The sequence below is a fragment of the Heterocephalus glaber genome, unplaced genomic scaffold (assembly GCF_053883595.1).
Source record: "Heterocephalus glaber isolate CG9 unplaced genomic scaffold, H.glaber_assembly_v1.0 deba00001523, whole genome shotgun sequence".
Classification (NCBI taxonomy): domain Eukaryota; kingdom Metazoa; phylum Chordata; class Mammalia; order Rodentia; family Bathyergidae; genus Heterocephalus; species Heterocephalus glaber.
The window spans coordinates 18,034,491-18,062,074 of NW_028258327.1; the positions used below are offsets into that span (position 1 = coordinate 18,034,491).

Genomic DNA, 27,584 nt, shown 5'->3' on the forward strand with positions numbered 1-27,584 from the left:
ACACACTGGAATACTATTCAGCCCTGAAGAAGAATGAAATCTATTATTTGCAGCAAAAATGAGTAGGACTGGAGGACATCGTGTTAAATGAAGTAAGCCAGACACAGAAAGACAAGTACCCATGTTCTGTCTCATAAGTGGAAACTTAAAAAGTCAACTAAAGCAGAAAGTAGAATCGTCATTACCAGAAATTGGAAATGGTACTGTACAGGTAAGAGGGTGGAAAATAGAGACTAAATTTATCAATGCACACCATATACAAGTATAGAAACCCAGTATCCCACTGAACTCCACTGGGATGTTCAAAAATACATATTAATAAATTTGGGGGGATATGCTAGGACAGTACCCTACCACTGAGCTATAGCCCCAGTGCTACCAAAAAAAATTTTTTTAATCTTGATAATTAAGCCAGACATGGTGGTACACACCTGTAATTCTGGCACTCTGGGAGGCAGAGGCAAGAGGATTGCAAATTAGAGTCCAGCTTGGGCAATTTAGCAACTTAGCAGATTCTGTCGTAAAAAAGGATCAGGGATGTAGCTCAGTGCTAAGACCCTGGGTTCAATCCCACTATCCTGAAAAAATAAAAAATACAATCTTGATAATTAAGAAAATGAAATGAAACAAAAATATAAATTAAAAAATTTAAAGTTCTAGACAAACATACATCTGACTCTATTCATTTCCTGTAGGAAATGTAAAAAATTACCACAAATTTTGTGGCTTAAAGCAAAAATTCTCTCTCCATTGATCAAGGTTTTCCAGAGAAACAGAACCAATAGGAAGTGAGTATGTGTGTGTGTGTGTGTGTGTGTGTGTGGTGTGTAACATCAAATTTATTATAAAGAACTGGCTCAATTATGGAAGTTGAGGTGACCCCCATGATCTGCTGTCTATAAGCTAGAGACTGAACAAAAGCCAGTGGTGTAAATCTGAATCTGAGGCCAAGGCCTGAGAACCAGGAACACCAATGGTTTAAGTCTGCAGGTAAGACTAATGTCACAGCTCACGCAGTCAGGGAAAGAATTCGACCTTTCTCCACATTTCTGTTTAAATTGGGCCCTCTGTAAGGAGGTCTATATTCTTTACCCAGCCCACCCATTCAAATGCTAATCTCTCTTACAAGCAAGCAGAAATGATATTTAACCAGATATGTGGGCATTCTGTGGCCCAGTCAAGGTTGACCCAAAATTAATTATCACATTCACAGTTCCAGAGGCCTAAAGAAATATGAAATCAAGGTGTTGACAGGACTGCCCAGGCTCTGAGGAAGCATTTTGTCTCTTCTTCCTTCTGCTGGCTGAAGATGGACCTTTCTTGGTGGCCACAACACTGTAATCTCTGCCTTAGTCTTCACTTTGCCTTCTCTTTTGTGTTTCTGCCTAGTTTCCCTTTGCCTCTCTTATAAGAATTCATGTCATTGCATTTAGGATCTTTCCTGATAATCCCACTTAAGTCCCTCCTCTCAAGATTCTTAATCACATTTTGAGGCCATATAATGTAATATTTATCCTTTATATAAAATAATAGTCACAAGGTTTGAGGATGAGGAAGTAAATATACCTTTGGAGAAGGGCATTTTATACTGTTCTTTCCACAAGTAACAACTAGAAAAGCCCATGACAACTTTATTTATTTGGGTTTTTATGTAAGACAGGGTCTTGCTATGTAGTCCAAACTGGCCCTGAACTCACTACATAGCCCAGGCTGGGAGTATATATTGAAGGGGATTAATGGCGATGTGTTTTTTTCTGAAATAAGTTTTTAGCGTTTAAAAATTGTATTTTTGGTTACAACTTACATAATAGAAATGCAAACATATGTGCACCAAAGGACAATTGGGAAAAGTAATTTCAGCATTATCATCATAGTAGCATAGTAAAAAACTGTAAATTAAGTTACTGGCAATCCGTCGAAGCACAGAGATTGAGACTGGAGACTAGGGCATGGCCAGTCAGCTGGGCAAGTGGGTATAACCTGTCAATCATGGAGATCCAAGACACATCCACCTGAGCCCTGCACCTGGGACCAATCAAAAAATGCTGCTTTCAATTTTTCTGGTATGAGATCAAGCAGGTTTTTGATAGAACAGGCCAGATCTGATGTCAGCCTGAGGAGCCAGGGATACAAAAGAAGGTGGTCATTAACCTCAGGGTCATTGTGTTCTTCTTCCCAGTGGCCCACTCTCACTCTGGAGAGCATACAGTACTTCTTTTCCTATCATTTACTGGCCTGTAATCACTCTGCAGAGCAAACTTCCTTTCCTATCTTCAATAAGCATAAAAGCTTGCTACCTTTTGCACCTGTCTTATCCAGTTCTTTGTTCAGGACAACAAAAACTTGGTAAGAATCACTAGAAGGAGCCCACAGCATCCTAGAACTCCCATAACAAGATCATATGAACTATCTCTATTTCCACAAAATACTGTATATCATGACAAGCTTTTGAGGACGTTATATGCACATTACAGTTCCATTTATGGTTTGGTTAAATAATTGAAATATGATAATCTGATAATTTTTGTTTTCATAAATCAGAACATGAAAATTACTGTTGTAGTTTAAAATTTTTATCTACAGAAAGAATGCATTCGGAATCCCCTTACCATGACACAAACAGGCAGCCATTTAATCACTTTATAATGAGGTATAAACTTCTGTCTCTTCTGTGAAGTTCATTGCCAGCTAAGGCTAACATTAATACCTTTCTGATCCAGAATGAAATTAAACAAAATATTTAGGTTATATTCTGAGGTAGCTTTTTGTTTAGTAATTGCTTTAATAGCCACAAAGTTGAAAATAAAATTTGAAATACAGACATCCTTCTATACCTAGTGAACAAATCCAGAGCCTCATGTAGTGCTAGGCAGGTGCTCTGCCACTGATCTACCCAGCGTGAATACAGGTAATTTTTTTAAAACTGAAAAACATCCACAATGTCCATCAATAGCAAAAATAAACTGTAATATATTCATATTATATAGTAATGTAAATCAATAAGCTATTACTATCCAACACCATGTGGATGATCTCATAAACATCCTGCTAAGCAAAGAAGGACCTGTTATAGGATTCTTTTATAGAATTCAAAAACACAAAACTAATCCATTGTGCTAGAGGTCAAGAAAGTGATTGGGAGGAAGGCAGGTGTGTTTGGGAGGGACCTGAGGGAGGCTTCTGAAAGGTTGGCAGCAGTCATCTTCCTAATCTGGGAGGTAGTCACATGAGCACATAAATCCATGACCTGCATGTTTATGATTTATGTCCTTTTCAGTAGGTATATTTTAAAAAGCAGCTATGAATTATGAGCCTTGGGTCTGGATTTTTTTTTTTAGGGGAAATCACTCATTTTTCTAGGAAAGGCAACAAGTATTATCACTGTTTCCAGATTAGCCAAGAAATCTCCCTGTCAGTGTCTGTGATTAAAATTGATATTAATGAGAGCTGGGGGTGTAGCTCAGTGGCACTGCACCACTGAAAAAATTGATATTAACAAACAGTGTCCTGCTACAGCCATTTGCTAAGCTCAGAGGCATTTCTGATAGTGTCAAGAAACTAATTTCTTCTACTTGTAAATCACTGAAAATATCTCCTTTCAAAGTCTAAATTCACATCAACAAACAAACACAGATGCTGTTCCCTGTACCCTCCCAAGGCCTGCAGCACCACTTTCCCTACTGCATGCTGGCTCCCAATCACAGGGTGGTGATTCTCAAAACCTATGACCATATCTCTGGCCCTAAATATGGACAGAGACACTTTTGTTTAAAAATCAAAATATTTGGAGCTGAGTATGGTGACAAATGTCTAGAATCCCAGCACTTTAGGAGGATGAGACAGGAGGACTAGAAGTTTGAGGCCAGCCTGTGCAATTTAGTGAGACCCTATCTCAAAATAAAAAATAAAAAAGGGCTGGGAATATAGCTCAGTACAAAGGCCCTGGGATTAATCCTCAGTAGCACAGCCCAAACTTGCTCTGTAGAGCCTGTTCTTCCTTTACCCTTCTCTTTTATCCTACCTTTAATAAATGTGAAACTTTGCCACCATTTATGCTTATTTCATTCAATTCTTTGTCCAGGAAAGAAAAGACCTAGATATCACTTCTAAAAGGAAACTTCAGTACCCCAGAACCTGGTATCAATCTCAGGATCAACTGAGCAGAGGCTGCAATGGTTAAAAGCATTGCACTATTCTGCCTCCTTGTAGTTTTGAACAAAGCCAGTTGATACTAAAAAAGCAAGCAGAAGGGCTGGGGATTTAGCTCAGTGGTTTCGCTGCCTGCTGCGCAAGCGCAAGGACCTGAGTTCTATCCCCAGTCCCAAAAAAAAGCAAGCAGAAGATGCACAGGCCAACAAACAGCAGGGGCTGCAGCACTACTCCGAGCAGCAGGAACCTCCCAGTGCCCCAGTGTGTGCCTGAGAAATGAAGTACAATGCATGGATTCAAATCCCATCCTGGCCAGAGATCTAGGGAAGGGAAGCCAGAAATAGTAGGTGTCCATGGAGAAGCAATCCACTGAGGTCCTGAGAAAAGTGTGGTTTTGGGACGTGTCCATGAAGAAAGAGGAATTTGGGCTGTGGTGGGCCCATTTTATATATAATCTGTACTCCTCATCAAGGGCAGCTGCTTTCACTGGGCTTCTCTGCATCTTCATAATGGTTGAGACAGAAGTCTCAGAACAAACAGGAGACAAAGACTGACAGCAGGTTATTCTACTGTTCCTCCATTCTCCATCCAGGATGGTGCTAAGGAGCTCCCAGCTATCAGCTCCTCCCTTCAACAACCACTCACTCACCCTACAGATATACACTAACCACCCGCCAGTCTGGCACCAGAGTCATAATGTAGAGCAAAGCAAAGATCCTCGCCTCCATGGAACTTATATTCTATACCATTCTTTTTATGCATAATGTCTAGAAAAGGTAGATATATAGACAGAAAGTAGTACTTGTTCCGGCTATGGGAATAATGGCTAACAGGTACTGGGTTACTTTAGGGGGTGATGAAAACATTCAAAGATTGTGTTGATGGCTGGCCACTTTGAATATACTAAAAATCACAGAATTGCATATTTTAAACAAGTGATTTTTATGGTATTTGATCTATATCAATAAAATATTGTATTAAAAAATTAATGACCAAAAATCACAACTTTTTTTTGGTACCAGGATTGAACTCAGGACCTTGTGCTTGCGAGGTAGGGTGCGGAATCACTGAGCTAAATCCCCAGCCCATTTTTTATTATTTTGAAAAAATTTTAAAGGCAGTATTTTACCTTTGTAATGTAATTAGCAAGTGGGCACTGTGTAAAGCTTTGCTCTATAGAATCCAAAACAAAGAAACTACAAAATAAACAGCACTGTGTAAAGCACTGGTCTATAGAATTCAATACATACAATGAAGCTACAAAATAAACAGCAGCCTTTAAAAACAGGGAACCAGATCTCCGGGATCTTGCTTGACCTGGTCTTGAAGTAGCTGGCCAGTCCCTAGACTTCTAGTTTCTTTCTAATCTTTACCTGAAAGGGCTGTACAAGGGATTTCCATGGCTTTCCAGCTCTAAAATCTGTGAATTCCTTGGTTTATGAGTCACTTGCTAGTGTGGTATTTTCCATTGTTTACTCTGCTCTTTGGCCATAAAGGAGGATCCTCCTCTTCACATCAAAAGAGCACTAAGACTCTCCCACCTCGTTTTGAAAGCGGACCCTTTCCTAGATTCTCCCTCTAGGTAGATCTTCTAGATCTGGAAAAGCACCCTGGGAAACTGGGAGAGAGCCAAGCTGGCTCCTCCTTTCCCTGGGGGAGGACTGCAAAGCCTTCAAAACGGCTCCACAAACCCCTCGGAGGGACATATGTTCCCACCTTCACCTTCTACCAAAGTCCTAGATAGGGACTGTAGCTCGGGGTTGGAGGAGTGGTGGCTGTCATGGGTTAAGGAGGGCCAAACATTCCCTCAAACTTTCTGTCATCCAACCTAGGGTCAGGAACAAGAACACAAATTTTAAAATTAGGAAGATGTGCTTCAAGATTTTTACATTAAAGTATAAATGATATACTTTACAGTATTATAAGGTATTAAACACACACACACACACACACACACACACACAGAGTCCGCCAAAAAAATGTATACACACTTCAGCTGTTCACTGTATTGATAAATATCTGGAAGCTAATGGCCATCACTTTGAGTACCTCTTGTAATTGTAGAGGCCAAAGATAAATTTTAATTTATTGGGCCGGGGATTTAGCTCAGTTCCAACGCCTGCCTCGCAAGCGCAAGGACCGGAGTTCGATCCCTGGTACCAAAAAGAAATTTTTTTAAATTTATTAATCTCATGATGTTTCAATAAATTTAGTATTAAAATATTTATAACAAGGTTTTTTTTTCCTGATGTATACTTTTTTGGTTCTCTCTCTCTCTCTCTCTCTCTATATATATATATACATACATACTAGATGCATGTGTGCTACTTCACTTAGTTTTACCCCAACCTTCAAGAAGACATTAGTCTGGAATTTTGGTTTTCTTAGCAAAAAAAACTTCTTAGAAACTCAATTTTTATAAAAAATTAACATTATAATAAAAGCAAAATAGTTCCTCAGATGAGGTCACCAAACACTCACTTGCTCTACTCTGTGCTTTACTGTTTGTTCCATCTGATCTAGTTCTTAGCCTAATTAAGCTAGCCTGATTTCCTGCTGTTTTAACAGGTAATGATTAGAGAAATTTGATCGACTTTTCAGGAATATGCTCAACCCAGAACTATAAGACACGGATAGTTCTACACTCCTGAGAATTCAGACTGGTCAGACCAGTGTTAAAGCCAGTCTGAATTTTCACTGATGTTCACCTGGACCTGATACTTCTTCCTGCTTATTTTTATACTGGAAATAGTGTGCTAAACTTGCTGTTCATGCCAGATGTGGAGAATGTATTTTTAGATAAACAGTGCAACAGTCTTTCTATGTAAGGACATGAACCATAAACACATTTGGTGGTAAACAGAAATCCAGACCCATAACTTTCTTCAAATACAAAAACTGAAATTTGTCTGTCAGTGATTTGAAGCCCACTTTGTTTTAGATATCAGAGATGGTCATCACAATGTTAATAATAATAACAGCTACCCTATTACAAAGCACACAGTATTGTACTATAGATGAGCTTGGGAAATATTGATGGTTGGATCCAGTGTTCAGCACAGGCACTTGTTTGTGTTTCATGTCGTATCTTCAACATTGACCAACACCACAGGACTGAAAGAAAAGGCCTCGTGGTACTCACTGTAAACAAGCAAGAGGGATGGGACCTCATCCACCCCCTGGCTGGGGAGGACTGAAAGCTAAGTTTTCAGATCCCACACCTTACAACTAGAGATTGGGATGGGAACCAACTAGACACACCTGTGCAAAATTAAGATGCTAGAAGTGAAACAGACTTTCTTTGGACAGCTATGGAATATGAAATTTTGTTTGCTTGGTTTTTTTGGTCCAGCTTTACTGAGGTATTGCTGAAAAATTACAATTGTATATATTAAAGGTGTACAACTTGATAATTTGATACCCAGTGTTAAACAGTCAACACAATCAAGCTAATTAACCTATGCACTGCCTCATATAGTTACTTGTGTGCATGTATGTGGAAGATCTACCCTCAGCAAATTTCAAGTATAAATTTTTTAATAAGTCACCATTAAGTTTCCAGAACTTATTCATCTTATGCTGAAAGTTTGTACTCCGACCAACATGTACTCATTTCCTCCCATTCCATGACCCCCAGTAACCATTCTTCTACTCTGCTTCTAGTAGCCCAACTTTTCTAACACTTCGCATACAAGTGAAATTATTTAGTATTTGCCCATGTCTGGCCTATTTCACTTAGCATCATGCCTCTAGGTCAGTGGTAGCAAACCTGTGGCACATATGGCACAATGGGCTGTTTGTTACCACTGAAAGCTCTAAAAGGTTTGCCATCACTGCCTAGGTTCATCTTTGATATCACAAATGACAGTTTCCTTCTTTTAAGGCTGAATAGTATTCATATATATTTATATATACACCTGCCATATTTTCTTTATCCATCCATCCATCCATCCATCCATCCATGGACAGTTAGGTTATTTGCACATCTTGGCAATTGTGAATAATCCTGCAATGAACATGGGAGTGCAGATACCTCTTTGAGTCAATAATTTCATTTCCTTTGGATATATATAACCAGGAGCAGGCTTGCTAGATCACATGGTAGTTCTACTCTTAATTTTTGAGGAACTTCTATCTTGTTTTCTATAATGACTGTACCAAATGGCTGGTTACTGTAGGTACATTCCAGGACCATCTGTAAGCTGAGAGGCACTGTGGTGGCAGCTCCCTCTCCATTCAGGCTTCTGGCTCTTTGAGATCTAGGTAGTAAGTGGGTTCTTGTACCCATTGCCCAATACTGTCCTTTGAGTTGGCAGTGACTTGAAGACCTGAAATCAGCTCACAGTCTTTCATTGTGCTGAGAGTCATGACCACTCAGCTGACAGCCTACTCCTCTAGCCCTGCCAGTGACTCCAGATCTGCTTAAAATGCCTGGAGTGGTTGCTGTTTCTGACCCTGAAGACTTACTTATTAACAACTGAAATCCTGTATCTTCTGAAGATACTTTAAAAAACACAAATGCAGTTTATCCTTCCCATATTTACTTCCCCACTACTCCATCTCTGAACACTTTAGGATCAGGGGGAAGTGCTGAAATCACACAAATTGGGCACACAGGTAAGGCCCAAATGGAAAGTGTGCTGGTGCAGCTCTTTCACGTGCCTGCAATTTAGGCTGGCTGAATAGTGACTCAGGTTTCCAGTTAAAGGGAAAGGCAGGAGGTATTCTGAGTTTCCTTCCCAACACTGCTGCTGCTGATGGGATGAACAAATCCTCAATCTCTAACCTATGTGTGTCACGCATGTTTTACAAGACCACAAACCTGTCAAAATGACAGCAGCTGCCCTTGACTGAGGATTTACACAAGCCTGCACTTTGTGCAGCAGTTAACGTCATAACACTCCATCAGGTGGATATTATTAAGTACTACTAGATCCATGTGACCACTTTCCTGGTTCTACCATTCCCACCTGGCCCAGGCCTCCATCATCTCTCACCTGGATGCTGCTCTCCCTCTCCCCCACACACTAGTCTCTTGTTTTAACCTGTCACAGTGATTCTTTAAGCCTTAGGTCAAATCACAACTCTCTTACTCCCTACTCCTGTACTCCCACAGCTTCTTGTTTACTTAGGACGAAAGTGCAGCTCTGTGCTACAGTTTACAAAAGCCTCCAGGACCTGCTCTCTTTGCTATTTCTACGCTGGCCTCCTTGCTGCTTCTGCCATACTTGTGCCTCAGGGCTCTACATCACAGTCTGTCTTTGAAGAACGCTCTTCTCCCCAATAGCTGCATGGCCTTCTCCTTTAGCTCCTCCAGGTGTTCCTCTCAGCAATGCTTTCTCGAGTATCCTAGTTAAAAGTTGTACACTTAGCACTATCACCAACTATATATTCATTTTGTTCACCATTTCCTAACTTCTCTACCATGAAGGTAGGAATTGTTTTGTTCAAGGCTAAATCTACCACACAGTAGGCACTCAATAAATACTTGCTGAATTAAAGGAAGTGAAGAATCCAAGTGACTATGTAGTTTGCTCACCTCTGCACATGTAGAAAGGGGCAATGCTAGGGGCCAAACTGAGGTTCCTTCTGACTCAGAAGCATACTCTGTTCAAAACACCTGAAGTCTTTATCCTAGAGCCCAGGAGTTGTTAGAAATGCAGTAGCCATATGAATAATACTGGAACTACAGGAAGTCAAATGGCTTTCTGCCATTTATCTAACAGAGGTGCTTACTCAGGCGCACTGACCTAATATGCACTGCTTCCTGACTAGGGACAGTGCACCACACCTTAAAAACAGTGGGACACATTTCAGAGGCTGCTCCTTGTCCTTCTTTGCCAGTTCTTGAGTCCAGCAGATCCACTCAGAGGTCTAATGCAAAAACCTGGGCACAGCCTGAGAGCTTGCACTTCATTCCAGTTACTAACCTTGGTGAAATGGCTTCTGCAAATGACCTCCAATTCTGAGTAAAAGGATTGTATGGGTCCAAGCGAAGGATGCTGCTATCTTCAGCATGAGCAGGTAGAAGGGTATACACAACATTAGGAGGAGGCTGCAGAAGGAATGGTGGAGGGGGCTAGAGCCCAGGTTATATAGAAAGAGGAGAAGCAGCTGCAAAGGAGTGAAATCCTGTTAGAACCAGCCAACCCCACCTTGGCTAAATGAAATGTATCTCTGAGTAGGCAGATCATTAGCTAGTGATTAGCATCATTCTTGTTATACCCTACACTGAGATCTGTTTTTAATTAAATGAATTAATATAAGTAACATGCTTAGAATAGCACTTGCCACACTGTATTATATTTCTATAGCTACTATCATAATGAGATTTAATCACTGTTATGATAGCCAAAAGAAAAAAGGGTCCTGTCAAGTAAGAAATGCAAGGATCAAATCTGTATATGCTTGAAAAGCTGACTCTAAGAAAAGTATTTCTTTATCAGCCCAGACTGTTCTAAAGACTAAATGAAGACGAGGCTGGAAGTCTTTGGTAGACAGGGATTTGAACTTATTTCTTTGTATATCTCTATTGGAATGTCAAATGGTTGTTCTGCACAAAGTAATTACAATAATTAGGTTATTTTTACTCTGCTCACTCTAATCATGGTAATGTTATGTTATTTAAAATAACTATATACATTACACACACACAAACCCTTTCAAGTAAACAAGCAGCATTTAATCCTAGCTATGACAACTATTCTAATCATTACCATTGTTGGTGTGAAGAAGACTGGTAGCCCTTGGGAGGAAAAACCTGCAAACATCTATTGACCAGTGAAAGACATAAAATAAAAAGAAATTTAAGGGCAAATGTAAGTTAATGTTAACAACAAGAATACAGGAGATCATGGGTGATAGTATTAATTACCTACACTCACTACCAACCAGGGCTTTCAGCTGGAAACCGAAGATGAGTGATTAATAAATAATCCCATGAACCAGCCCCATCAAAAGAATAAAGAAATCTGGATGGCAATAATGTTATTCCTGCCATTTACTCCTGTTTTTTTTGAAGATAATGTCCTCATCTTAGACTAAGCACCAAAATGCCTTTTAAATAAGAAAGCAATAAGACGGGGGATCACAGCACTAAACATCATGTGAAGCACAAAACACCACTCATTCTGGTGTAAGAAACATTATTTGCAAGCATCTCCAAATGGATGTCGCCCAGAAAGCCCCTCCTAAAGTCTTTGAAATAAGTCTGAAATAAGCAAGTTTCTCTAATGTAAAGATACTACATGACACACGGTCAACAGGCATTTTGCTATGTTTTGTTTCCTTCCAGAGAGGCGCCTGTGGGTTAGTGACAGAGTCAAAGCCAAACCAGAAATAAGCTGACCCATGGCTGGGAGTTCTGTGGAGCTTTTCAAAGGACTGTGTCCCTAAGGAAAGTTTAAGTCAGTTTAAGGAGTTCCATGCAACCCAATAGTGACTTCTATGGTATACTGACTTGCCAGGAAGGCATTTCCCTTGTGCTGGCAAATGTAGATCAGAAGTCTATTGATTGGAGCTCAAGTATTGGAGGGAGACACAAGAAATTTTTTGCTTAAAGTATTTATAGGTTCTTATAGTCACATGCTCCTTAAAGGCAAAACACCAGAAATATTAGCAGCAAGTTTTTCATAAGGGAAAACAACTGAACAAGCCTAAGTCTTAGTTTTCTAGGATTTATATTCCTTGTAAGAAAAAGTCAACCTCAATAGCGAGAAACACCTCAATTTTCAAGTATTCTACAACTATGATGTACCAAAGCTACTCCTAAGTGGCCTTGACTACAAGCCCCATTCCAAAGCACATTCTCATCCACCATAGCATCATTCATTGTTAGCAGAAACTATGACTAAGCTGAGAATAGCCTTCCTCTGACTTGCTAAGTTGATCTCAATTATCTTTATAGCTTACATAGCACATAACTTATTGGCTTGGTCTTAAATAAAATAAGTTGAATCTAATAAATCAAAATACAAAAAGAATCAACAGAAACTTAAAACCATGATCTACAATCCTGCTATACTGGATTTTCTATTACTAATCCCTAGGGCCACAAAAAGCATCATTGCTCTGATAAGACTAGTGATTAACTTTTTTTTTTGGTAGTGGGTATTGAACTCAGGACTTTGCGCTTTCGAGGTAGGCAGCGGCACCACTGAGCTAAATCCCCGGCCCTTCTAGTGATTAACTTTGGTGTAGCCTTTTTGGACTTTCAAAATGCTTTCCCATCCCACATTTCCTTTAATCTCCACTAGGGACCTTGGAGGTGGGTATTATGTTCTTTCCCCAGTGCAAGTTGTAAAAACTTTCAGAAATTTGGTGGTTTACTGAAGAAAACACAGTTGGCAACAGAGCAAGGACTTTCTCAATTCCAGTTACCGTGTGCTGAAAATTCTACAGAGTGATGCATTTTTCTAACCATCATATATCTCATGACATCTCATGTCTACTTTTTGGTGCCAGTAACATTTCTACCATGGATAGCATAAAGTAGACAACCCCTGGCCTCTTTCCTTGGAATCCCACCTCCAAGTAAAGAGGAAGGAGAAAAGCAGAGTGAGTGGCCTTGCTTTCTCCTGGGAAGCAGGGCAAGGAGCTCGAGAGCCAGCCCTGGGCTGCTCCTCAGGGGACCAGCAGCTGTCCAGGTGACAGGAGCCTCTGCTTCCTTCCCCTGAAAGCATCAGGGCCTCAAGGCCTCAACTGGGGCAAGATTGAAGAGCTATCAGCCATCAGTCACTCCAAGCCCAGACCTCCTAAGACTGGGAAGTGATGGAATCTAGGAGATACAGTAAACAAATTGGAAGCCTAATGCCTCAAACATCTTCAGAGCCTCTTGCAGAGGCTTCAGCATTTCAGTGGGCACTGCTCTAGTCTACACATCTATCTTCAGCTTGGAATACAGCCTTGATGCTGAAGTCTTGAGGAGTTGAGGTGGGCACCGGAACAGAGCTGGTAGGGAAGACAGGTTACTGAAGAGAGGCAAGGAGTGGACCTGGGGGATTTCCTCTAGGTTGTCCACACCGGTGCAGCAGGTACAGTATTAACCATGAATACATTAAGCTACAGATTTAAATTTTTAAAAAAGATTAACTAGGCTTCCCTAGATACAGGCTTATTTCTCTCCCATATAAAGAAGTCCTGAAGAAGCCAGGCTACCTTAGGTGACTGCTCTGTAATACCTTCAGGGTTCCTTTTATTTTTGTTTGCTGCCTTAGTTTGATGGCTTTTATCCTCAGTCACCTCATGATTTCAAAATGGCTACTCTACCTCCAGGTGTCACATCTGGATTCAGACAGGGAGAATGCAAAAAGGCCAAAGTCTTTTTTTTACCCAAGTATATTTTCTTATTCAAGAAACCTTTCCCAATGAACTTGTGCTTCATCTCATTGGACAAACTGTGTCATATGGCCATCACTGGCTGGAGGTAATTAGGAAAACTGAACATTAAAATTTTTATACTCTGAAATGGTGGTTGGGAATGGGCCTTGAGAATGCCAATCTTATGTCTCTACAAGAATCTTTATCCAATTGTGTACACATTCTGAGATAGCAACCATTTTAGAGTGACAATCTCAATCTCGTGACAGAAGGCTCGGATGACAAAATAAACCCCTAAGTGCAGTAAACTACTACCCTTTGTAGCATGGCATGTTTCAACAAACCTGTCATGAGACCAGAGTAATAGAATGCTTGCATGAAATGAGAAATTGTTACCAAGGAACACTCTTAAACTGGATATAGTGGCACAGACCTGTAATCACAGCTATTTAGGAGGCTAATCTAGGAGGATCACAAGTTTGAGGGCAGCCTATGCAACTTAGTGAGACCTGGTCTCTCAACAAATAAACAAATAGGGCTAGAGATACAGCTAACCAGTAGAGCACCCCTGGGTTCAATCACCAGTACTGGGGGGGGGGGGGGAAGAATCTAAATAAACCCTCTAGCAGCCAGGCTCGGTGCCACATGCCTGTAATCCCAGCACTTGGGAAGCTGAGGCAGGAGGATCCCCATGAGTTCGAGGCCAGCCTTGCTACATAGTGAGTTCAAGGCCAGCCTGGGCTACATAGTGAGGCCCTGTCTCAGAGACAGAGATAGAGATAGAGTGATAGATAGATAGACAGACAGGCAGGCAGGCAGGCAGGCAGGCAAACCTTCTAGGTTCACTTGTTTTAGCCAACTTAAAGACCACTGTGTTCTCCAAACTTCCTCAGGGTAAGACTATAAGCTACCACCCCTCCTTTTCTTCGGCTTAGGCCAATGGACAGAATATGCAGATTCTGGCCGAAGGTGGTCTGAGTCTAATTTCATTTTCACCACGAGAGAAAAGCCAAGAATGGCCAAAGTATAAAACAGTGCAGAAATTTCATTGTAGGTTATCTCATTGTATTTCTTTCCTCTCTTCCTTACTATAAAATTCTTACATACCTGAACATGGTGAGATGGTGATTTGAGGCAATAAGTGTCCCCTCCATCTTCTTCAGAGCTAGCTTTGAGTAATGCCTTTTCCTTTTTCACCAAAGACTGTTCCTTGTGTTCTCGGGGAGCAGTGAGCAGCGTGCAGCATGAACCTGAGCAAGTGGTAACAATCACACAGTCCCAGGAAGGTAACAGTTGCCAGGGTTACTTTGCAGGAACTTGAAGACCACTTTTACTGAAAACACAGGCCTTTCACTTGTGCTTAAAGAAATCTGATGGGCCACTAAAATGGGATAAAAGGATTGGCATCTCTGTCTTTATAGTGTGTCTATCCCCTTTGCTATCTTAACCCCTGAGTCAAATTCTAGTCAGCCTTGCACACAGCCATGTTGATCTTTTTAAAATGTTTTGTCCAAGACCGTAATACAGGAGTAGCTTGCTCTATTGCCTTTTGAAGTTGGCATATGTTTTCCTTTTCTTTCTCTCTCCCTTCTTTTCTGCCCCCATTCTGTGCTTCTTTGGAAGCCATAAAAGCCCAGGTACTTGAAGTCCTCTGACCCTATCACAGGGCTAGGATATTTTGCACGGATGACAGTGCCAGCTACACAAAAATTCAACAGCCTCTAGGATGAGTCAGCTGTGACCATGCAGTGGTCCAAGCCCATCACAAGAAACAACACCTTTTGAAGTCATGCCCCCAGCCAATGGAAATTACCAGACTTTAGCCCATGCCCGCTAATTAATAAAAACCTGCTGCTCTCTTTGTTCAGAGAGCAGTAGGTTGGTCACTCTCTTGATCAACTGCTGACTCCCTTCAGGAAAGCCCCAATTCACCTGAGCTCCCCCCAGCCCCTATCCCATAAAGCTTTGCCTGTGTAGGAGGGTATGTGCTTGCTCATTTGGCCCAGTCTGGTTTCTATCATCTTCAGATCAAAAGATCCCATTGTCTGGAATCAAAGAAGCTGGCTTATACAGTGGACTCTTGAGTTTTAACTGATCTGACATACGCACAACTTGTGTTACAACTGGAATTTTAGCTTTAACTTATGACCAAAGTCTTGAGTTATGACCCAAATGCTAGCCACTTGTCCTTCTAGATGGTCTCAGATACAGATTTAACCCTGACACTGTTCTGGAAAGAATATTATATCCTTTCCTGTGTGGGGTTAATTGAGATATCCTGGGCCAATGTCTCTCTAAGGACACTGAGATCTGCCTGGAAGAAAGTGAGGCCTAAAATTATACAGGAGAAAGACTTTGAAGGCAACTGACCAACTTGAGTTACAACCAGCCCTCCTGAACAAATTGAGTTTGTAAGTCAAGGATCCACTGTATCTTACATTTAATAATTCTGAAAACATTAATACTGCAAAGCTATGCAGTTATTTCTTGTTGCCCAATCTAATTCAAGAATCCATTTAATAAAATGAAAAGAATCCATTTGATCTGCAGCCAATGGTGCAATCAACAGAACAATGAACAATGAACAAATCTCAAATCAACAGAAACAATGACCAAATAGTATCCTCACCTTGGTCATAATGTCTGATTAGCAAATTTGAAATTATCTGTTTTTACCTATCTGGATGACACATTTCAACAGAAGACTTCATACCATTGTCTGGAACACATCTGTCTCTACTGTTACAAATGAAAAAAAGCTTGTCATTTAGCATAAAAAGCAAAATGCACCCAAGGTAAATAAGAAATCATCTCTGCAGATTATTTGAATTAAATACTACAGTTATATATTGCAGAGATAGCATATACAAGATTGATACATCATTACATCTGGATCTTCATATGTAGTGCCCAGAACAAAACATTCTATATCTTTAACTTTAAATTTGAAGCTTTCAATTTTTAATCTTAAAATATATGTATTAGGTAAATATTTAGCTCTCTTACCTTCCCCTTTACCCAGATAAGCACATTCTCTCAAAATATTTAGCTCTTTAGCTACAGAAAAGGACATAAATACATATGCATATATATTAAAATATTTACAAATTAAGTGATGTGCCTGGCATGGTGCTATGTACCTGCAATCATAGCACCTAGAAGCCCGCTGAGGCAGGAGGATCACAAGGTTCAGGTCAACCTGGGATAGAAACTTTTTTTAAAGCTCTTAGCTGGTTGTGCTGGCACACGTCTATAATCCCAGCACTCAGGAGGCTCAAGCAGGAGGATCACTGCAAATCTGAGGTCAGGCTGGGCTACATAGTGAGTTCAAGGCCAGTATAAAGCGAGACCCTGTCTCAAAAAACAATAAAAAAGCTCTTGAACTGATAATAATGCACACTTCATGGATGAACATAAAAAATGTTGTCCTGAATGAAAGCAGCCAGACATAAAAACAGTCCTGTCCCAGATGGCACCAGCCGGCCTGTGTTTGCTCCACCTCCTCACTTACACACTGGCTTCAGTGTGCTTTCAGCAGGGTTGCTACCCACAAGATCCCAGATGGCAACAAACTCTGCCTTCTGATAGCCCTTAATCATTCTAGCAGAGCTCCCCCTACTACATACTTCAGGACGCCAGAATCCTTCCTACACAGAATTGCATTCTGTTATGCATTTACATATTTTTTTTCTCAAGTGAATTTCATTAGCACTTTAGTTTAAAAAACAACACAGGCAAGGGATTTAGCTCAGTGGTGCCTTGCCTGCCTGGTAAGGGCAAGGTCCTGAGTTCGATTCCCAGTACTGGAAAAAACAACAAAGCTTGGTAATCATTCTCTTTGGTGTTCCTCAGACCTGGAGAAATACAACTCCATATTTTTCATCTGATGGGCAGAAGACAGGCCCCTTTTGGCTCTCTGAGCAGCACCATGGCAGTGGGCAAGAACAAGCGCCTTACGAAAGGCGGCAAAAAGGGAGCCAAGAAGAAAGCAGTTGAACCATTTTCTAAAAAAGACTGGTATGATGTGAAGGTACTAGCTTTGTTCAACATAAGAAATATTGGAAAAACACTAGTCACCAGAACTCAAGGAACCAAAATTGCATCTGATGGGCTCAAAGGTCGTGTGTTTGAAGTGAGCCTTGCTGATCTGAACAAGGAAGTTGCCTTTAGAAAATTCAACCTAATTACTGAAGATATTCAGGGCCAAAACTGCCTAACTTCCATGGTATGGATCTCACTTGTGACAAAATGTGTTCCATTGTCAAAAAATGGCAGACCATGGTTGAAGCTCATGTTGATGTCAATACTACCTATGGCTATTTGCTTCATTTGTTAAACTGGAACAATCAGATATAGAAGACCTCATATGCTCAGCACCAACAGGTCCGCCAAATCTGGAAGAAGATGACGGAAATTATGACCCGAGAGGTGCAGACAAATGACTGGAAGGAAGTGGTCAATAAATTGATTCCAGACAGCATTGAGAAAGACATAGAAAAGGCTTGCTAGTCTATCCTCTTCATGATATCTTTGTCAGAAAAGTAAAAATGCTGAAGAAGCCCAAGTTTGAATTGGGAAAATTCATGGTAAAGGTAGTAGCTCTGGAAAAGCTACTGGAGATGAGACTGGAGCTAAAGTTGAATGAGCTGATGGATATGAACCCCAGTCCAAGAGTCTGTTTAAAATCCAGATTTTTGGAGCCGGGGATTTAGCTTTGTGGTTCCACTGCCTGCCTCACAAGCGCAAGGTCCCAAGTTCAATCCCTGGTACCAAAAATAAAATAAAATCCAATTTTAAATAGTGATAAAAAAATCCTATTTGTGAAAAAAAGAAGAAGAAGGAGGAGGAGGAGAAGGAGAAGGAAAAGGAGAAAAGGAAAAGGAGAAGGAGAAGACAGGCTTAGTGAAATGTCCTAAAGATCTAATGTGGCCATCGTTGGCTTCAGAAGTCCTTCCCTTCTTTGTAGGGGAGCCTAGAGAGGTAGCTCAGTGTAAAGGCCATAGTTTCAGTCCTCAATACCACAAAAAGGAAAAAAAAGGATAGAGAGATGCCTATAACCTGCAGGAGGCTATAAAGGTTAAATAAAATAAATAGTGTACTAGATAGTATTCAACAGAGGATGGATGTTCAATACGTGCAATGTACCACATGCAGTAAAGTAAATTGTAGTGAGCCCAAACCAATATAATTAAATTATAGTATTTAATTTCTATAAAGCTCTATGGTAAAAAAGCAGTATTTTTCAGAAAATATAGTGTTTTTCTATCCTGTGGTAGAAACAAGCCTCTTGAAGAACACTGGAAAATATGGAAGTACAGTTCCTCTGTCCCTGAAGCACAGCAGGAGCTACCTGCAACACTACAACATTGATGCCATTTACTTACTGCTCATGGGCTTGCTGCATACCATACAGGCTGGCATCCACTTCTCAGAGAGGAGCCCAGCCACAGAACTGGACCTGGTTAGACCCTGGTCCTATCTAAGGAATTAGGTCAATTTCGGGTTTGAAGGCAGGCACTCCTTTCCTACTCTGAAAGAGACCCCTACATCCTAGCCCACTAGAGGACCAGCTTGAAGTTGAGCCAATGCTGGGTCCAATCAGATCTTTAAAATGGCCATGTGGCTTGTTATCAGTTCCTGAATGAACCCAGTCTGGGCCTCAGACCAAGTTAACTTCTTCTTCTCACACAGTGATTGACCTAAAATTCTCTCTGATGTTGCAATGAGATTACTAGTATCATCCTCATTTTCTTTGTCAGTGTCTGTGGAATCCAGACATTGACGTTTGGGCAGAGTTAGGTGCAGCTTCCTAACTGAGGGGCTGGAAAACAGAGTGACCCCTGAATGAAAGCAGGAGGTCCACAGAGATAGGCTGGTGTGGAAAGGAGAAAAGACTGACTGCAGGATAGAAGAAAATCCATGTGGAGCCACTTTTGCCATTAGGCAGCGGCACCACACCACACCACAGTTCCCCCATTAGGATGGCTTCGTTGCCCATAACCTCATAATAGAAAACTGTGTTTACTTTCACAGTATTTCTAAGTCTGTAAAACACTGCTGAGAGGATTGGGATAGGCTCTTCTCAGCCAAGCCTGAGTTGAGCTTTTTTTTTTTCTTCACAGTACTGGGGGGGTTGCTATGGCTTTTGTCTAGATGTCCCCCCAAAGCCTCATGCAGTCATAGTGGGGCTTTTTCAGAGGTGGCTAGATCTAGAGTGTGTGATGGTGAGATTAAGGTTGTAGTCCAGATTGGTTTGGCATAGTTCTGGCTAGGATTAACAACAGTAGGGTTAAGGGTAAAACAGGGTAGCCTGAAAAATACAGGGGACAGAAAGAGTTGCTTGGCACTGGCTTTTCTGCTTGCTGCTTTGCCTGCTGTGGACTATTTCTCTTCTGTGATTCCTGTCTGCCATGCCACGCTACCCTGGAGCCAGTCAATTGTAAACTGAAACCTCTACAAAGTGTAAGCTGAAATGAACCTTTCCTCCTTTAACTTTGGGTATTGGGTATTTTGTCTCAGCAATGAGCAAAGTAACTAAGACAGGGGTTGAACTGGTTCCCCAGCTCTTTTTTATATTTTGTTTTGAGACATGGTCTTGTTAAGTCATTAAGTTACTGAGGCTGGGCTCAAACTTGCAATCCTCCTGCCTCAACCTACCAAAGTGCTAGGATTACACCTGAGGCCTCTCCTTGATCAGGCCTTAACCTTGGCCTGTGTTCTTGCCAGGTCTGCATAATAGCTCAGAGTTAGCAACAATCACAGTCAGTTTAGACAAAATCCTCCAACCTTTTATGTCTGACCACCACAATATCCAATGAAATTCCTTGCCCCTAGATTCATCCTGGCCTGCCTTTAGCAAGAATCCTATTGGTGAACAAGAATTCCCTCAATCCTTTGTGTTTCCTCTTAGCAATTTTCCATCAGCCGACCTTGCCAGAGCTATCAATCCCTGCTCCTTGTTGCCTATTGTGATAGTCCTGAGACGTCTTCTTTACTATTATAATACATGTCAGAATATTTCTCCTTCTCCTCCTCCTCCTCCTCCTCCTCCTCCTCCCTCTTCTGCCCCTACCAGGGATGGAACCCTGGGGTGCTCTACCACTGAGCTACATTCCCAGCTCTTTAAAAAAATTTTTTTCTTGAGATGGGTCTTGCTAAGTTGCTTGGTTAGGACTTGAACTTGCAATTCTCCTGCCTTAGTCTCCCTGAGTGCTAGGATTATAGGCATGTACCACTACACCTGACTGATTTTTTTCCTTAACAACTGTAGTAGATTAAACAGTGGCCCCAAGCAGTTTTGTCCATATCTTAATACATCTGGGATACCTGTATTACTTAAGGACAGGAGGACTTGCTACTTTTCAGCCTGAAGAAGTAAAATTTGATAAGGCCCCCAAATCCACTTCTTCCTACATTTGTAGCAAAAGAAAGAAAAAGAAAGAAAGAAAGAGAAAGAATCCAGTTCTAAAGAAAGAGGATCTGTTCTAGAATCTGAATTCATGAATCTCTGAAAGAGTAGATATGTTTTTTGTCAAAGATTTAAAGATGTTTAAAGAAGTTTCCTTCACTTTACAAGGATAATGATACTTTAGTAACATTTCAAAGAAATAAAATGTCACAAAATGAGTCTTGTTAGGAAAAGGTAGCAAAAACTACATGTTCAAAAACCAAATGTGGCAAGTGACTGACTCTCTCACGTGGTGTGTGTGGCTCTCCTCAGGGAGCAAACCCGAGACTGTTTACACCACTCACATACATGCATAAGAATGCAGCCACTGAGAACAAACAAACCTCAGCCTGTATTTTTTGCCTGGTCACCTGGTGTGTAGAGCCATTACACAAGAGGCAGCACAGTGAACTATCAAACGATCCTTTGTAAACAAGTTATTACTCAAACCACCACAAAGGCAAGGAGTCAGTGACAAACTCTCCAGCGCATCTCCTCTTACTCCCTTCCACAAAGGGTCAGAAGCTCACTTCCCTCATCCCAAACACTGCTTTGTGTCCCAGGCCTGTTCTCACTCCAGAAATGCGCTTGAAGGAGATAAAAAGCATATTTCCCTCACCCTCCACTGGGTTCTGAAGTCCTGGTAACAAAAGATAGATTAGCAAAAGAAAATCATGCACATTTATTTAATGTAAGTTTCACACAATATGGGAAATTTCATGAGGAAATGAAGAACCAAAGAAAGAGTAAAATCTGGGTTTTTTTACACTGTTTTATGAAAAAATAGTCATGAATAAGTATAACAGGATAAAAAAGTATTACTTTTTTAAAAAGTATTATCTAATTAATAGTAATAAATTGGAGGAAACTTAGCCAGGCCTATTTGTCCAGAATTTTCTCTCCAGCCTGTGTCTTTGGTGTAAGAATGATATAAGAAATAAAGCTTGGCACAGCTGGCTGGGGAAATGAGTGGGACCTGTCAATTACAAGATCCCAGGACAGCACCAAATAATTCTCAGGACCCCCTGTGTAGAACTTCTCTGGAGCTCCCACAAGATGTGGATGACATTAAAAAAGGCCAGACGTCATGGGAAGCCGCTATCATGAATTCACACAATAGCCCACGCTGCATTTCTCAGAAGCAATGTGTACTTTTATTTTTGCTTTTACCTTCTTTTTCTCTTGTTTGGCCCAAGTTGGCTCTGCAAAGCTAGTTTCTCCCATACCCATTCATCCCACATTTTTCAAATAAACTTTTTGGCACCATTTTTTGCTTGTCTCCTCCAATTCTTCATTTAAGGCAAGAAGGACCTGGAATACTTTTGATTGGCACGTCATTTCTAAAGGAACTACTTGATAACAAGAATGCTCCTTTGCCGTGGAGTAGGGGTGGGGGCAGATAGGGAACCTCTCACAGGAGGATCTGCTAACTGCCTCAGGGAGGTCAAAAAATGTTTCCTAAACTGTGCACATGATTCAGGGGAGAAAAGCAAAAGGGAGGCCAAGAATGCTCCTGCCAATTTCTCAAATTTCTTCAGCTTTAAGATATTTGAGGTTACTTGTCCTGAACCCCACCATCTACCTGTTATGTTCTGGATCATAAATGTCCCTCAAAAGCTATATATGTTCAAGGGCCGGGGATTTAGCTCAGTGGTTTCGCCGCCTGCCTTACAAGTGCAAGGACCCAAGTTCGATCCCCAGTACCAAAAAAAAAAGCTACACATGTTCAGAGATGGGGTTTTTTAGAAGGTGATTAGGTCATGTAGGCATTAACCTCATCAACAGCTAATCCACTGACGAGCTCATAGCTGAATATGCTGTTAGGAGATGGGGCCGTGGAGAAGTAGGTCACTGAGTGTGTGCCTTTGAAGGGTATATGTGTCCCCAGCCCTTCCTCTTTCTGTGGCTCTCTACTAGCTTTTTCTGTTGTCTGACTACAATGGGTTAAGCAGCTTTCCTTGGTTGTATCCCTCGATCCTGATGTTTCTGTCTTGGAGCCAGCCAGGAATGGACTAAAATCTCTTAAAACCATAAGCCAAATTACACCTCTCCTACTTTAAGTTGTGTATGCCAAGCATTTTGTCCTAACAATAGAAAGCTGACTAATACATTGCCTATAGAAATCCAGGCTGCATTCATTTTTCAAGGGTTGTCATAACAAATTACCACAAACATGGTGGGTTAAAACTATAGAAATTTCTTCTCTTTTGTTCTGCAGGTAAGAACTCCAAAGTCAAGGTGTTAGTACATTCTTGCTCCCTCTGCATGCTCTTGGAGAAAATATGTTCCTCAGCTCTTCCACCTTCTAGTACTGTGGCTTTCCTTGGCCACATTACTCCAATCTCTGCCTCCCTGGTTACTTGTCAGGCCTGCACTCAATCAACAGGGCAAATAAACAGGCTGCTTTTAACAAATATCAGCAGCTTCCTAGTAAGTGAGGCAAATGGACTAAAAAATATGGCTTACAAACCCCTGGTGCTGAAAAGTCCAGTAATTGTACACATATCTGTTCAGACCATCCTTGGGCAGCTAAGTCATAAATATGTCACCCCAGATTCCTTAGCCCCTTCAATATGTATATAAGCCTAATTCTTTTCCCAGTTAATTGCTACTATCTCTCTCCCCTGGTGTTAGCCCATCCTCTCAGGGATGAAATCTCTTTTAGCTAGCCACCACTCTCTCTCTCTCTTTCCCTCCCCTGCTAGCCATTAGAATCCCCGGACCTTAGTTAGTCCATGTCCCTGTTCACTGGAATAAACTTTTCTTTTTCTCACAACAGAGAGCCTGTTTTTTGTTGACAAGTGGATTGTTTATAAGTTACACAGCCCCCTCCTTTCCTGTGTCAAATCTCTCTCTTCCATGCTCTTTTTTAAAAATTAATTTCATTGTTACATTTTAGGTATACAATATAAGGACAGTCATCATTGGAAATTTACACCTTTACATAATCTCTCTTGGTTATTTTTCCCCCATTCCCCTGCCCTCTCTTCAACCCCTCCATCCCTCCCTATTTACAAAGACTTTGTTTCCATTTTTTCCATTTTCTCATATTAATTCCATTCCCTTCTTTTCTTTCTCCTACCCCTCCCACTTCCCCTTCCCCTTTGTCACTTTTCTTCCTATTTCCCATTATCCATTATACCTGTTAGTCCTTATTTACACTTTCAGTTTCTCACACTAGAGAAACTATTTGGTATTTACACATGTGTCCTATTTATTTCACTTAAGAGTATTGCCTCAATGTGCATCCACTTAGCTATAAATGTCTCTAATTTCTCATTTTTTATGGCTGAGTAGTGCTCCATTTTATTAAAAAACCACATTTTTTTTATCCAGTCTCCAGTTGATGGACAATTGGGCTGCTTCCAAGTTTTACCTATTACAAATTGTGCTGCTATGAACATGGGTGCACATATTTCAAAGTGGAATGATTCTTTTAATTCTTTGGGGAAGATACCCAGAAGGGGAATAGCTGGGTCAAATGGAATTTCGAGTCCTTGTTCTTTGAGGTATCTCCATACTGATTTCCACAGTGGTTGCACCAGTCTACACTCCCACCAGCAGTGGAGCAGGATTCCTCTTTCCCCACAGCCCCGCCAGCATTTGTTATTGGTTGATTTCATGATAGTAGCCATTCTTTCTGGGGTGAGGTGGAATCTCAGCATTGTTTTCATTTGCATCTCTTGAATGACCAGTGATGTTGAACATTTTTTCATATGTTTATTTGCTATTTCTATTTCTTTGAGAAATGTCTGTTCATTTCAGATGCACACCTTGGATTGCATCTTTAAATTTGGGAGGTCTGATTTTTTAAAGTTCTTTATAGATTCGAGATAGTAGACCTTAGTCTGAGCAACACCAGGTGAAAATTTTTTTCCACATTGTGGGTTGTCTCTTCACACTATTGGTGGTTTCACTTGCTGCGCAAAAGATTTTTAATAAGAAGAGATCCCACTTGTTGATTGTTCATGCTAGTTCACGGGCAACTGAGGTTTTGTTCATAAAATCTTTTCCTACACCAATGACTTCAAGAATTCTACCTAAACTCTGTTCCAGCCAGCTCAGCGTTTCTGTTTTAATATTTAGATCTTTAATCCATTTCAATTTTAGTTTACTGCATGGTGAGAAATATAGGTCTAGTTTTAAAATGTGGCAAGTTAAAACCCAATTTTTCCAGCACCATTTCTTAAAGAAGCTTTCCTCCAGTGAGGTTGTGTGGCTCCTTTGTCAAAGATGAGGTGGCTCAGTGTGTCTGCAGCTTCTGCATCTCCTAATCTGTTCCACTGGTCCTCGGGTCTGTTTCTTTGCCAGTACCATGCTGATTTTATCACAGTAGCTTTGTAGTATAGTTTCAAGTTGGGGGTTGTGATACCCCCTGCCATGGCTCTGTTGCCTAGAATTGCTTTTTCTATTCTAGGTCTCTTCTTGTTCCAAATGAATTTTTGGCTTGTTTTCTCAAGGTCCACGAAGTATGCTGCTGGAATTTCAATTGAGATTGCATTGAATCTATACAGCAGTTTTGGAAGTATGGCCATTTTCACTCTGTTGATTCTTTCTACCCAGGAGCAAGGGATGTCTTTCCATTTTCTGATATCCTCTTCAATCTCTCTTTTCAGAGTGCTATAGTTTTAAGAGAAGAGGTCTTTGATTTCTTTTGTGAGGTTGATTCCTAGGTATTTCAGTTTTTTGGATGCTATTGTGAAAGGAACTGTTTTCCCTATTTCTCTCTCAGTAGGTCTGTTGTTTGTGTACAGGAAAGCTATTGATTTTTGTGTGTTGACCTTGTAACCAGCTACTTGACTGAATTTGGTTATTAAGTCTAGAAGACTTTTGGTGGAGTTCTTGGGGTCTTCTATATAGAGTATCATGTCATCTGCAAATAATGACAATTTGACTTCTTCATTTCCTATCTTTATTCCTTTTATTACTTTCTCTTGTCTAATTGCTGTGACTAATTGTTGGGAGCAATGCTACATAATTCTAGGGATAAATCATTTGGTTAGCCTAGTTCTCTTGCCTACAGCCCAGCTACAGAATAACTCCAGTTTGGCCTCCGCTCACAACTGAGACTTCAGTGATCCAGTGATGCTGTGATTCTCCAGGACAAGAAGCATCCTGGGAGAACAAACATCTGCTCAGTTCCTCATTGTTCTTGGACTGATTAACATCTTGTTTGCCGTACTGAACTCTCTGCAAGTCATTTGTTACATTTGTTTCTCCCGATGTACTGAATAAAAGGTGTGGTAAGCTGGGGGCTTTGTCTTTGCTGCCCAGAGCAGCACTGATCAGACCCAAAGCTCAGCTTCTTCTCAGTCTCATTTTTCTACCTTTCCTGTAATTCGCTGTGTGCTGCCGTGGCTCGCAGGAGACCAGGACTCACTGCAGAGGTTCTGGTAACGTCCCCTTCCCCTGTCCCCTACAACTAATGTTTCCAAAACTATATTTAACAGGAGTGGTGATAGTGGACATCCTTGTCTTGTTCCTGATTTGAGTGTGAAGGATTTCAGTTTTTGACCATTTAGTATGATACTGGCTGTTAGTTTTTCATAGATGGCTTTTATGAGTTTGAGGTAGAGACCATCTATTCCAATTTTTTGTAGGGTTTTTATCATAAATGTGTGTTGGATTTTGTCAAATGCTTTTTCTGCGTCTATGGAGATAATCATATGGTTTTTGTCCTTGGCTCTATTGATATAGAGTATTACATTTACAGATTTGCGTATGCTGAACCATCCCTGCATCTCTGGGATGAATCCCACTTGGTCAGGACGTACAGTATTCTTGATGATCTTCTACATTCTATTTGCCAGAATCTTATTGTGGATTTTTGCATCTATGTTCACTAGTGAGATTGGCCTACAGTTCTCTTTTTCAGGTGGGTCTTTCTCTGCTTTGGGATCAAGATGATGCTTGCTTCCAGAAATGAATTTGGGAGTATTGCTTCCCTTTCAATTTCACTGAAGAGTTTAAATAGTAGTGGCAGTAGTTCCTCTCTAAATGTCTTGTACAGTGAAGACATCAGGACCTGGGCTTTTCTTAGTTGGCAATTTTTAAATTACATTTTCAATTTCATTGATTGATATTGGATTGTTTAGAATTTTTAGGTCTTCTTTGTTCAGCTTTGGTAATTCATATGTATCTAGGAATCTGTCTATTTCTTCTGTGTTTTCCATTTTATTGATGTATAGGTTCTTAAAGTAGATATTGATGGTCCTCTGGATTTTTGCTAGAACCATTGCAATTTCATCCTTTTCATTCCTAATTTCCTAATTTCCTGGATTTGAGCCTTTGCTTTCCTTTTTTTGGTGGGGGGGTACTGGGGATCAAACTTGGGTCCTTGCACTTGCACAGCAGGCGATGAAACCACTGAGCTAAATCCCCAGCCCTCCTTTCCTTTTTCTGATAAGGTTGGCTAAGGGTTTGTCAATTTTGTTGATTCTTTTGAAGAACCAACTCTTGGCTTCATTGATTTATTTGTATCATTCTCTTAGTCTCCATTGCATTGATTTTTGCCCTCATCTTTATAATTTCCTCCCTTGTGTGAGCTTTGGGTTTTTCCTGCTCTTCTTTTTCTAGAAGCTTGAGATTCAGCATCAGGTTGTTTAATTGGGCTTGCTCTATTTTCCTAATATGAGTATTCACTGCTATGAATTTCCCTCATAAGACTGCT

The 27,584-nt window shown here is 40.7% G+C and overlaps 1 protein-coding gene and 1 pseudogene across 14 annotated transcripts in view; one reads left to right on the forward strand and one right to left on the reverse strand.

Moving 5' to 3' along the window:
* The window catches only part of Ankrd6 (ankyrin repeat domain 6), a 190,652-nt gene that overhangs the window by 113,959 nt on the left and 49,109 nt on the right, over positions 1-27,584 (reverse strand). The gene's annotated exons all lie outside the window — the stretch shown is intronic.
* The window catches only part of LOC101701076 (small ribosomal subunit protein eS1 pseudogene), a 59,437-nt pseudogene continuing 49,236 nt past the window's right edge, over positions 17,384-27,584 (forward strand).